Source organism: Pinus tabuliformis, chromosome 9 (assembly GCF_031772625.1).
Source record: "Pinus tabuliformis cultivar Carrire ecotype Pingquan chromosome 9, CPIR1, whole genome shotgun sequence".
In the NCBI taxonomy this organism is placed as follows: domain Eukaryota; kingdom Viridiplantae; phylum Streptophyta; class Pinopsida; order Pinales; family Pinaceae; genus Pinus; species Pinus tabuliformis.
This window is the reverse complement of record NC_142307.1, coordinates 1640389162-1640404001: the sequence shown is the minus strand read 5'-3', so window position 1 is coordinate 1640404001 and position 14840 is coordinate 1640389162.

Sequence of the window (14840 nt, the reverse complement as noted above, 5' to 3'; positions counted from 1 at the left end):
GCCGACATAACAATAATAATATAAGGGCACAACAATAACAATAGTGGGCTTCTATGGGGAATAATAGTAACAATATGGGGCCAATAGGGGCACAATAATAACAATAAGGGTTACAATGACAATAGTAATGGGGGAATCAATAGTATTATAGGGACCTAACAACACCCCACTAGGATGTTTTGCCCACCAATTAGCTTGAAATACATGTCCCATCACCATGGCCTTATATATTGTTACATGAATTTTTAACCAGGGTTGCTATAAAACCCTCCCCCTTGGGGGAACATCGTCCTCAGTGTTTAAGGACACCTATAACTAACAAGACTACTGAAAACAAAACATATTTCCCATGGAGATTTATAACATAGATCGTTGTAGTATTTACAATGACGATCTGCTAAAACATGACAAACATATCGTTTATTGGAGCTTTATAACACATCTCTTTACGGTATTTACAATAATAACCACATATACACACATACACATTTGCTTCACCCAGCAAATAAAAGGATATGATGCCTGCATCCACAACAAGGAATACAGAGGCTCACACCTCCACCCTCAAAGTAATACCAGGATCACCTCCTTCCCAGGAAGTCCAAAATCCACTGCCAAAGTCAAAACTGCATCAAATGTCCAGCGTTGCAATCCAGCGCCACTTATCCTCTCAGTGAACAGATACCGGCTCGTTGTTCCAGGGCACACTCCCAATGTGCATCTGATTCCATCTGGCAATGTTAATGACCAAAACAAATCCATACCCATCCTTCCCTTCTATCGTACACAGTCCCTCGGGAAATCCAGTCACCCCCTTCCATGCAGTCACACACCTTCCAAGTTCCGCTTGCACCCCCATCCCGAGTAGTCCATCCCTTGGCAATCTTTCCTCACATCGAAAGGTCCAAAAACCAAATCTAATCCCTACCTTAAAATGTTCATAGTTATCATAGCATGCTCATGGAAATCAATGGACAATATTAGGTGTAGAAATTTTGAATAATATACACTTATTCACAGATATTATCCCGATTATACACTATTGCATAATACATGCATAATACATAACCTCCTCTACGTTGATCATCAATTTACAGAAGCAGAAACAATAACATGCGCACATAGAAGCATCAATCACACATATCAACACAGTATTTTCCCGGGGAAAGCATCTTGCTAAAAACCCCAACTATCTGTATATTATATTGATTGAGAACATGTAACAAACATAGTACAATACTCCTCACAAGTACTCAGTAGTATCTCCACCTGTTACACACGATACATCTCAGATCTGATCTCCAAATCTCCCCCGCTGCTTGCCTGCCTCCACTGCACAATCCTGCAAGAGAATGAATTGAATTCAAACTCGTTCCAAGTTCTATTTACCTTGGGAAAATCACTCACACTGGAAATCACGTGAGCACAGGCTATATCACTAGGCATATGCAATTCTCATGGGCATACTCAATCCTTTGATTGTGCAAAATCTCATGCACAACAATAGTCACAACTGATAGCAATCTCAACCTCTAACCCCTGTCTCCACTGAACTGTACATGCACTGAGTTAACTGATGTATCCTTTAGTTGCATTATGAGTTAATAATTAGTGAATTAATTAATAACTAATTCACACAACTCATCACTTAGTCTATTGGCCAGTTAGACTAAATACAACTCGTTCAACTAAGTCAAACTGAACACAACTCCATCAATTCCTCAATCAACTCCACCAAACTCAACCACATGAGTTCTAATTGAAGTCCACCATGCGATAACTCAACTAACACACAAGAAATGCATATTTCCTTCTGTCAGCTGCATGTGCCACATCTGTAGCTCAAACTGAAGTGCTCCAAGAGGATAAGATAAAGTTTATAATCTAAATATTATTATGAGACAATAATATTTGACTTTTCTATTTTTGACTAGCAGTCTAAAAATAGACTTTGATCACTCCTGCTGTGATCCAAAAATAGAAGTCCATCTTTTTTTCCCAACATGACCAATCATCCATAAACAACATCCTGCAACTCATAGACCATGATCCATATGTCTAAAAATAGACTTTGCGCGATAATTTGCCTGCGGGCCCACTTAGTGAAGGCGACTCCTTTCCACTAAGCTCCATCATCTTGTTGCATTCTCAACAAGCATTTCTTGTTGCGCACTTTTCAACATTGGGTACCAGTGTCTCACAATGGCCTGCTCCTGAATGCTTTACAAGAATATTGTTGGTTGTTCCAATTCCTTTCATTGTTGTTGTTAATTCTTACAGTCGATTTCAACCACCCAACAGGGCATTTCCATGCTTCCTGTACCAAGCACATAACTTCCATTAGGTTTAAAACAAATTGAAATAAATTCACATTGTACCTCATTGGTAGTTCGTTAATAAAGTACACTTGCAATCATGTTTGCTTCCTATCACAACAAGTCAAATTAACATATTTGACCAAATCATCATGTATAAACATATAACATCAAATTAGCTTGAAATACAACCATCATAGATCAAAATCATAACTCACATCTAACCATCATAAACCAGAATCATAAATCACATGTAATCATCATAGACCAAAATCATAAATAACATGCATAATTAAACTGAAATAAAATATTGATACTTATCATTTAGTCGATCCTTAGCTTCTACCTTTGTCCTTATTCTATACACACACAGGATCAGCTGCCACACCCGACAAACACCCAGTGCCTTCTCCTCAACCATGTTCACATACACATAGTGTGCATCACACGCATACAACTACACAAGACATACAACAACATGCAATACATGCAACTACACCTCACACACAACACATACACCTACAGCCAGTGTACAACACAACACATACGTACACCTACACCCAATGTACAACACAATACATCCATCTATGCCTGATGTACAACACAATACATCCATCTATGCCTGATGTACAACACAATACATCCATCTATGCCTGATGTACAATGCCACACAATATATGTACCTACACCTAGCGTACAACACAACACAACACAATACATCTATACCCGATGTACAACACCACACAATACATATATGTACACAGAGTACAACATAACGAATACACATGTCACGATACCATGACTACACAATGCACATACATAGTACTGCACGCCCGCAACACAGCATGTACGACACACACACAATACCACATGTGCACCAGTACCATATGTACAACACGTACATAGTACCACCTATACAAAGTACCATTTGCACAATGTGTGCACAACATCACATGTACACAACACACTTGCAAAACCTTTACACAAAACCACATGTACGTCATACCACCTATACAATGTGTACACAATACCACATGTACACAGTAACACATGCACGATATGTACACGACACCACATATACACAACATCACATGCACGACATGTACACAACACCACATGTATAACATGTACACGACACCACATGCTCACAACACCACTGGTACAATCAGGCACACAACACCATATGTACAACATGCACACAATACCATATGTACATAACATTGCATATACAACATGTACATAACACGCTATGTACACAACACTGCATATCCAACATGTACACAACGCCGTATGCGCATAAAACCGCATATCCATCATGCGCATAATACAATATGTACACAACACCACATATCCAACATGTACATAGCACCATCTATACCCAGCATTGCATATGCAACAATCACACAGCACTATATGTATCGCCTTGTACATAACATTGCATAAACAACATGTACACACATTATATATGCACAACACCGCATACGCACAACATTACAGATGCAACTTGTATAACATATGCACAACAATAGTACCACACATCCAAAACCACATGGTCTCTACCAAGCAACCTTGCTTCTAGTGTCTCTGTCATCCATGCTTATCCTAGCATGTCTCAAAGCACATTGTTTTCATTCCGCTTATGTATCCTTCAGTGTTACCTATCATAACATAAACATAGGCATAATAGAAGCATACAATATCAATTCATATCCACGTGATACTGACCTCATATATTCGTCATGACTACTCTTCCTACTTGATTCCCATAAGACCAGGAACCTCGTCATGCCATTCACCTGCATAAGCAATCATTCCTCCACAAGAATGATCGCTGGCAACCCTATCAAACAGTGACATAGATACATAGATACATATACATAAACATTAGCATAAAACAATCATGATCTTGTCAGACAATGATATGCATACATACACATATATACATATAAACATCAACATAAAACAATAATGATCTAGTCAGACAATGACATACATACATACATATGTACATATAAACATTAGCATAAAACAATCATGATCCATGATGACCCTGTCAAACATGACATACATACATACATACATGTATACATATATAGACATCAACATAATCATGATCACAACATAATTACTAGATAGCATAAGGTCAAGGTTAACAAAACTCCCTTTATCCATGCACATCATGCACAACATTGAGAACAATCATTCCCAACATAGCCAAGGAATCAGATGCCTCACATCCATTCACTTTAACTTTCATGTTACCTTTCTCATGATTGTACTGCCACTGTCCATTTACATGAATGGACCGAACCACTCCAACCGATTGTCATATTCTTACCTTCAACTTCCCTTACTCATGTACCGAGCTTCATCCAGGTCTTACATTACCTGCTAGGTTTCATTCAACTCTCCCCGAGCTCCATTAAATTTCCTCTTTCCCAACCAATTCCCAAGAATCAAAACATAAAAGGCAAGACCGAGCAGTAAACATGAAGAAAACCAAGGAAAACCAACAACAATATGACACCATAAACAAAGTGGCATGGCCATGCACAAGACGCAAACAAAACCGCAATCAAGCACAACAATCACAAAAGATCAAAAGCACAAGACTAGCAACAAGCACCATGACCCAATCCCCATGGCTCCCAAAGCCTCCAAGGAAAAGCCCAAGTTGATCCTTCTTCAAGATTTCATGGCAACCTCTCTTGACATGCAACTCCCTGTGTCACATTACCATAAACACATAATTGTCAATGTATAAATAAATATAACAGTGCACCAGTTAACTTATCTTGTTGTGCCAAGCAAGTTGCCTTGTAACTAAACACATCCATGCCATGTTTCAAGGGACTCCAAATCCCTTAACAGATCTAGCTATAACTAGACATCCCTTAACAGATCTAGCTATAACTAGACACCAACTGTTATACCTATCAAATACATGTCTATGCATATAGCATGTTAGGTTCCTATACCAATAGGTTTCATTTTTCATGATTGACTGTGGAAGGGCCAAATATGTTCATCCTTTCATGCTGCAAAGGTTCCATATTTTGTAAACAAATAAACAAAAAAAAAAAAAAATGAAAAGAGGGTGTGCCCTAAAAGAAAAATCAAAGGGCAAAAAGAGTAAGTTGGTCAGAAAAAATAATAGAAATGAACCCCAAACCAAAAGACCAGGAAAGTGGCCAGTCAAAATGCCACTGCTATCTTATTTGTGTAAAGCAAGTTCACAAGGTGCAAGTACTGTTGCTTATCACACTTGATGGATGGCCCAACAGTTCAATCTGGACCACTCCATATTTAAATTTGCTATTGTAGAATAGAGAATGAATATCTGTCCAAACAGTTCAAGCTTGGTAGATGAGTAGATAGGTAGAGAAAATAAGGAGCCCAACTGCTTAATCTAGGCCCTTGGAAGAGATAAGGGTAGACTTAGATAGGAGGGCAGTCAAAAGAAAAGAGGAAAATCAGGGTTTGCTAGTCCAAATGCACCCAATCCAAAGGAAGAAAAATGCTAGGTGTAGGCTGGGTAGGCAGTTTGAGGTTGCAGAAACAAGTTTATGATCACTTTTTGTCTTGTCAAGAAAGACTCATCTCATAAATGACACAAGTTCCATGGCAGTTGTTTGGTTGTACAAACAGTGGAAGCATGACTAACTTCCCCTTCATTCCCCCAGAAATCATTTACTAACATCCTCTCAAGGACCTTGGGATCTACCCAATAGTCCAGTTTCACTTCATTTTATGAGAAATGCTAAGTTGAACTCTGAGTTTACTTAGTTAAAAAAAGTCACATTTCTTGTGTAAATATCATCACTCTATACCCCTTTCATTTCCCTATGTCTAAGTTTTTACTCTATAAACTTAGCATTTATTCATGCAGTTTCATTCCATATATTCATATTGACATCTTAACTTTATTATTTAGCTCCCTTGATCATTTGCGCTACCCCTATTCTACAAAAACTATATAAAAAACCCAAAAAATATAAATATCCCTACCCATTGGCAATTATAGCCATACCATACAAGTTCGGGGAATATTAAGTTCATTTGGGACTTTATATCAGCCCTTCCGCATTCATAAAACCTTTGGAGTTTATTTAACGCCAAGTTAAATAAATAACCGTGCTAACCCTCCCTCCTAAACCCTGTGTTAACTCTCCGCGCGCATGTTTATATGGGATTTGTTTAACAGTTGGTTAAACAAATAACCGTGGCGCCCACACAAAACCCATATAACCCAAAGTTTTAAACCCCGACGCATTATTAAAACATTTAAATATTGCGCGGGCCCCCCTCATTCCAAATCCCGCAGCTTTAAACTCCTGACGACTGTCCGATCCCGCATCGTAGATCTGACGGCTGGCGGCGATATCGCAAGCTCTTATCTGCCGAAGGTTAGGGTCCGAGGGATGGGCTGTATTGCTGTCGTACCCCTGCCACGCGTCAATCTCCCGGCGTGATCAGAGCCCCCTCCTGCAATACCACCCTAGGCCAAAGGCGGTGCGGGGAAAACCGCTTACCGCCCGCCACCTGCCCCCTGACGTCAGGTCCACATCACCGCATGACGTGGCATCCACGTCGCCCACCACCGCTCCACATCAGCGCCAGGTCATCTGCTAACATCACCACCCCGCCACCGTGTCATCCGCCATGTCATCCGACACGCCAGCTGCCACGTCATCCTCTGTACCCACTACACGACAAAAATACGTCAGGATGATGTCATCATTAAAAAGCGCCAAAAGGCGCTAAAATGCCCAAAATTCGTTAAAAGTCGCGAAAGTGACTGTTTTTTGTTTATTTTTATTGGTTCGTTTGTAAAAGGCTCTGCATGCGATTTACGATCAATTCGCCACCATAGCTGCTCAATCCATCACCCGCTGAAAGCGACTCCACAGCGCGTCCCCCAGCTCGGCCTGCAGTCCGTCTCGTGCATCTAGCGCCCATTTGAAGCAGGTATTTACCCATTTGACCCCGAACCCTCTGCATTTCTGGTTTTCTCTGTCTATGAACCTGTAAAACCAATAAACCACAGAAATCAAGTCGCCAGCTCCTGGCAGATATATTGTTACCATCCTTGTTTTCAATATCCTTTCCACAAACGGCCAGTTTTACCCTTTTTTACAGCAAATTGCACTTGAAAACAAAAGCTCAGTCTTGTGCTTAAACCTGCGCGTTGTATCTGTTGTTTTGTCCTGTTTACTAAAAAGAGTTCCTCAATTTCCACTTCCCTCTGCAAGGTTTCGCTCCTTCGATCAAAATTCAAGCCCATTTCCCCTGCATTCTGCTCACAGGGCTTGCAATCCAGCAAATTCATTTAAAGACCCTGCTACATTCTGCAACATTTGTTTTTGACCATAAATTTTACACAGTGAGGTCAGTTCTAGATAAGCTCAATCTGCAAATTCCCTGCCAAGAGCTTCAGGGCCAGTATCATGTTTTCTGTTGTTGAATACACATGAATTCCAAACTACAAACACACAGAAGTTAAAAATGGCCACTCCAGCAGCACCGAATATCACTGCTCTCAATGCACCCCATAAGGAACTGGAAGCATTACCTTTGGCTGATAAGGACCACTTAATTCAAGACTTGTTGGTGACAGAAACCACCTGCAGACATTCTGTCAGCTGAAAAACAGTCATTTGAACAACAGTGACATTTATGGCATTTGGGAATCAAATTTGCCCATATACTTCCTTCCTTCTGTCAATGTCTTCCCTGAAATTATTCGCCTCTACTGTGAAAACTATGAGCCAAGTCAAAGGGCAGTCAAGTCTCCATCTAGGAGCATCCTCTTCCATATAACTCCTGATTCCATCAATCAAATGCTAAACTTCAAGCAAACTCAGCTTCTGGTCCCTCTCTCTATGAAATTCCTGCTTGATGAAGGTCCTAAACTCTCCAGCTCAGAGATAGCCCGAATTGCCAAAGTATTCATGAGAGCAGATCACCAGCCAATAGGGCCACCTCCTTTTCTCTATATAGATTTCAATGAAGTGGGAAAATTACTAGTAGATATGATATCCTATGTGCTGGGTTTCAAAACAAGTGAACATATTGATCATACTATATTGGTCTTTCTGTCTGCATTTACCCCAGGATAGCCCCCTGCTGTCAAATACAACTATGCCAAATTCATTGCCAATAAGATACATGACCAACTGTTGAAACTAGATAGGGAGGGAGTCTTCAAATACTCATCTTACATCTATCATCTATTCATGTATTATCAGCCAGACTGTTTCCAATGCCCCATCAAAAGATTGGACTCTAAAGGAGAAAAGAGGTCTGTGATTTTTTGGACCTCAGTCTTTCATGAAGTCCGCAACTCTCCCTACTCTTACTGTGAGTTCATTGACCTGTTTGTCTATCCAGTCTCTTGTCTCCTGATGAGAACTCCTCCTGCTAGGCTATCCTATGACATGCAAAAAATATTGCAGCTTTCAAAGAACTACAAAATAGGTGACTGGTACTTTTACCAGAATCACACTGTCATTAGGATATATGGCTGTGAGCTCTGTCCCTACAGGCTGCCAAGATATGTGCCAATGAGACTGTTTGCCTTGGAATATTACAGGCAACTCATCAATTCAGATTTAACTCATTTTCATAGTGCCAAGAAAAAGGCTCGGTTGAAATTCAAAGACCAACTAGGCCCCTTTGTCATGAACAAAAAATAAGGATGGCAAGATGCTGATCAAATATTGGGGGAAAAACTCAAGTTAAAAAGAAGTTTTTGGTGGGTCCCTTATGACCCAGATGGCTTTATCAATGCCAGAAAAATAAAATATAGGCTGTCAGCCTATGAACATTGCAAAATCCCACAGATTGAACAATTTGCTAATCAAGATGAGTGGGTGCAAGGCACACTAGTTGAAGAGTTCACTCAGGAAGAAATAATGGAGCAAAATGTCAAAGATTTGGAAAAGACTCTTGACTTGGATTATTTTGAGCAGGTAACATTCAAACTGCCACAACAAGTCGGAGAGGGCACATCAACTGCTGCAGCTTCACAAGCTGCCCAAGAAAGGTCTACACCAGCAACAGGAACAGCAAAAGGCAAGGAGCTAATGGATGCAGAACAGGAAACAATGACAGAACAGCCAACCACCTCAAAGGAGCAGAGTCAAGGGCAAGCCCCTCCATAGCAAACTGAGGCACCACAGATTCTAGCATTGCAAACTCCTCTCAATGAGGAAAGAAGCAAGAAACGGGACAGGGAAGACACCACACCTGCAAGTGGGTCAACACAGCAACCAGAAGCCAAAAGACAGAGAGTTGATCCTCAAGTTGAGGAGGAAATTAGTGAAGAAGTCATAGAGAGTCCAAGGAGGGAGAGAGAAACTAGCCAGCAAACACCTACTAGCTCATTCCAACAAGAGCAAGAGAGGCAACATGGTATGGAGGTGTCTTCCTCAAGGCAGCAAAGCAAGCAACCGCCTGGTATTAAAGGAACTTTCATGGAAATCAAGGCCCAAAATGAGTTGTTAAGAGTACAGTTGTATGATCAATTTCTCAAGACAACACCCTCCAAACAGCAGAGATTAATGGTAGCTTATGACTTTAAGGAGGAGAAAATGATCTTAAGTCATTTCAAGCCTAAGATATCACAGCCACAAACAGCTGCAGATTACATAAAGACAAACTTAGAGGTCCTCGCCAAGGACATACACCCAATGGACCAAATTGAGCTACACAAGCAAGCAGGTGAGATGGTCTATGCTACACTAGCAGACAAGGCAATGCTGGCCCATAAATTAAAAGAATCATTGAAAAATACAAATACTCAATTGGATTTGGAGAGAATGTCTTCCTCGGCCAAAGATAACAGAATAAAGACATTGGAGGAAATCATTGTGGAACTAGGGCATGATCCCAAGAAGGATGCCAAAGGCATCCAGGCCCTCATAAAGAAAAAAGAAGAAGATATTGCTGCACTCAGAAAACAATTGAGGTTACCCGCAACCATGCACCCTCAAACTACAGAACTTGTACAAGAAAAGGAAGGTGAAGATATGATGGATCTGCTAATGAAGATGAATCAAAGAATAATTCAAATGGAGCAAGAATTGGAGAAAGCATTGCAAGGCAAGCAGGGAGAGTCGACCTCCCAGCCACCTGAAGCAGCTCCAACAGTTGCCACTGTTCTTCCCACACAAGCAGTAGCAATTCCTCCTGTCATTCCAGCATCCACAACAGCTACATCAACTATAGATGCGGCAGCAGCAACAACAACAACAGCACCAGAATCTAGCATGAGCATGGAAGAAATGATGAAAGCAGTCAAAGAGCTAGAAGTTCAAGTGACAGAGGTGAAAGAGGCCAAAGAAAAGTTGGCCAAGCTGGAGGCAAGCTATGACAAGTCCAAGATGATAGTGGCTGAAAAAACAAGAGAAATAAAAGCCTTGGACAACAAAATAAAAGCCTTAGAGAAGGAGCTTACTCTAGATAAAACTCTAGCTGAAATCAAGAAAATTATGTGGGCCAAAATTGGCCAGTCTGTCACTGACCAATGGCAATCAATTCAGACTATACATGAACAAATAGAATTGATAGGCTTAGCTCAATTTGAGACTCAAAGGGCCAGGGCATCATTGGGAAATATGCCGAAGCGGGCCAATAAAATGATTCAGTTTCTGAACACTCATACCAAAGAGCAGCTGGCAGCTCTGGATATCAGTAGCAGGACAGATACTATTCTGACAGTGAAAAAGGTGCTGACCCTGAGGAACTTTGTACAGAATCTAGAAAGAAAGTGCCAAGAAATGCAGGCAGAAATAAATGACTTCAAGCTAGAGTTTGCAGCATTGCAAAGCAGAGGGTTACCCAGCTTATTGACCAGTATTGGGAGACTGCTAACTCGTGAATAGTATACTACCAGAATAAATAACTATGTCTCCAATCAAATTATAGCATCCTCTAGCACCTCAGAAGGAACAGGGCCTCCCTCTGGACAGAGTCTTTATGACAAATTAGAAAATTTGTTTTACATTGAACATGAGATAAATCATCTTTTTGAAGTCCAGCCCAACTTTTATAGATATACTGAAGCTGATGAAACACTGATTAAAATACAAAGACATTAGCTGCCTACAGAGGATTGGTGGCAGGCAATGCTGGAAATTTTACCCAGGTGATTTGAATTCTGTTCCTTTTTAAGTCAGCTACAGGTCAAAAACTCCTCATACACGGGCCACTTGCCAAAGTGTCAAAATAACAGAAAAAGAAGGTTAGATGTAATGGCAACTCATTAAAAGAAAATCAAACACAAGTGGCAAAAGACAGCACATCAGGGACGCCAACCAAAGCTACAGCTATCAGCCGAAAAAAAGGAGCATAAAAGTCAACAAAAGCAAAGCACCTAAGGCGGCCAGTACAACCTAATTACTTCCACATGTTGCGCAGACTTCCACATCAATTATTGCTATTTGCCAGAGTAGATAGATAAATTTATTACTAGATATTTTCCTACGATATATTTTTGTAAAAAACTCTCTTATATATACTCCCAATTGATATGTATTATTGTTGGTGATTTTCTCTCTGGACTGCGCTGTAAATTCTCAAACTCTTTAATACAAAGGCTGTTTGAAGTTTACTGTTGCTGCACCATCTGAACGTGGATTTGATGTTCTGGGACCTGCTACAGAATTCCTGTGTCATTCTATGGATCAATAAGTTATTCTAAACTGTGTTTTATGTTTTCTGTGTTCGCAAATTTCATATATGTTCCATAATCTTGGTAACGGAGAAAAAGAATAGCCCAGAATTTGTTTAAATACACTATGTGTTCAATCTCTGGTATTAATTATGTTTTCTTCAGAATTAGTCATAAATAGGAATTCTTAGTTGCTCCTGTTTGCATTGATTCTTTCACTTTGAATATTACCTGGGAATTCTTTATTGCTCCTTGATAATTTTCATACACTTTCCCTCTGCCAGCATAATGAAAGATTCTTGATTGCCTTTCATTCCCTGACTTTCATTCCACCAATTCCCAGATTTAAAAGTTGCTCCAAGACTGATTATCGTGCTCCGTAGTATTGCCATTTACCAAAGAAAACACTCTCCGCAGTTCTTAATCATTAACTCCATCTACCCAATGGAACATACTATTTTAGACTTGCATCCCAGCTCTGCCTGAAATCACCATCCAACAAACTTAAAACACAACCTTGTGCATCATAACTAGCCTAAAATACTTCAAAACAAAGCTAAATTACAAAGAGAGAGCCCTCTCTGGTTGCAGATTGGCTAGAATCTGCAACTAAAAGACTAGTTAGTGGTTACCTCGGCCGTATTCCCCCATTAGAGCTTTCCTGGGGAACAACCTGAGTGATAACATAGCACATATCCACATAATTTCAGAAAAAATAGGGTTAAGAAGACTTCGTGTATGCAAAGCACTCATTCATTTGGAATTATGGTTTACAAACATAGCCAAAGGAATTATTGCCCAATTCCTTTCTTTTACTTGTTTACCTTGCTGTGATTGAGTCTTATTATGTGTTATCACATCATCAAATTGTTAGTTATATAAACAGATCAACTATTACCTCATCATGCTAATACCAAGCATGTTTCCTGCAACTGTTCACACATGTCAACCACATGTTTCAAATATCAAGTCAATCATATCTATCAATTTGAAATCAACCTTCACCAACACTAGCAACCATGTCATACTCAACAATCAACTCACATTCATTGGTCATAATACATAGTGCTACAATTATCACCTATTTACACTCAAGTACATATCAGTTGTCTCAACACATATGTGTTAGTACAATAAAAAACAAGATTATTTAAACACATACTTGCATTATGCAATTCATCAAACATTCAACCAAATTGCAAACATACCACGTTAAATAAATCAACTAGATGGCATAATAGACACCAAACACTCAAACACCAAATAGACTACATAATCAAACAATGAAGCACCAAGTATACAACATAAGAAAACTCATACCTTAATGTGTCTTGGGGGCGGCTATCTTGTTTGCACAATCAGTCTAGTTAGCACGATATAAGTTCACAACACATCAGCTTAAACACAAAAAAGATGATGATATCCATCACAGTAACTAACTAACATGTTCACATCATAAGCTCATAAACATTTTTCGTTCATGCGTAAAAATCACATATGTACGATTAGTACAACACAATGTCACAAATAAGTCTACTCATACCAGAATGTCATAACCCTAACCATCTGCATAGACCAATCCAAATTAGTAGGATACATATAACATCAAGGTATTAACGTAATAACCCTAATCATCAAGTTAGTAGCATATAACAACAACAAGTTATATATCGTGCACATAAACAACATATAACATAATCCTCAAGTTATCTAACATAAAACAACAATAGCAATGCATACAACCACAAGTTACTGTCATTCATAACTATCTGACACATGTGCATATGACTACACTAATCAACTAACATATATCATGTATGTAACCATAACACCAATGGACATGTACATAAACCTGATGCATATGACAATACATAAACTAACATACCTACATGCCAAACATACAATACCTATATGATGACATGCTCTTGCCCCAAGGTCCAATGTTGCAACCTCACCTTGATGATCTGCATCTCCTACTCTATCTCAGCCAACACATTAGCATCATAACATACAATTATCATCATGATGACCTAATTGTATACAATAACCTCACAATGCATGTCTCACCTACCATACGTGCATAACCATAACCATGACAATGCATGCATAACAACATATAGACACCAACATGCATAACAAATGCATATACAACCATGCACTCGTGAAGACACATCCAAAAACAACACCATCAACACTCACATGGTGACATCACTACAACCATGATCAACACCATGCAAATGCAACAAGAACAAGGACTACAAGTATAAGAAACACATATGCAACTGACATGAATGCATGACCAACACACCACCCATTCAGTCTAAGGGGTGAACCATGCTCTGATACCACTCTATAACGCCCTCCTCCCACATCTACCCAAGTAATTGTCCAACCGAGGTAAACATGTGACAAGAAGTTACTATGATATGATTTGACCTCCTAAGTCATGTTAAGGAAGTGGAACCGATGGAAACACACCATACAAACCTTCCATGACTACAACAAGACTTTCAAGAAGAATTCCAACCTCTCAGGTAACTAGCCCATACGTCCCATTGAGATTTTAAACTACTTAACCCCCAAACACTCCCATGTTAAAGCCTTGACAATGTTTAGGAGGCTTGGACGCTCTCATGACAAGGCATGCCAACGTCCATGGACTATTTTGCTCATGTTGTGCTAGTGTCCCTGGTATTTGAGCGACTTTTTCAGGCCCAGAGCCCAGGTCACTGCCCAGAATTGAATGACACCTTCAGAATAGAAAGATAACAAGGAAATAATGAAGAAAATGCAAATACTTGAACAAGCCCTTGATTATACCCCTACTAGCCATGGTAGACATTTCATCAAAC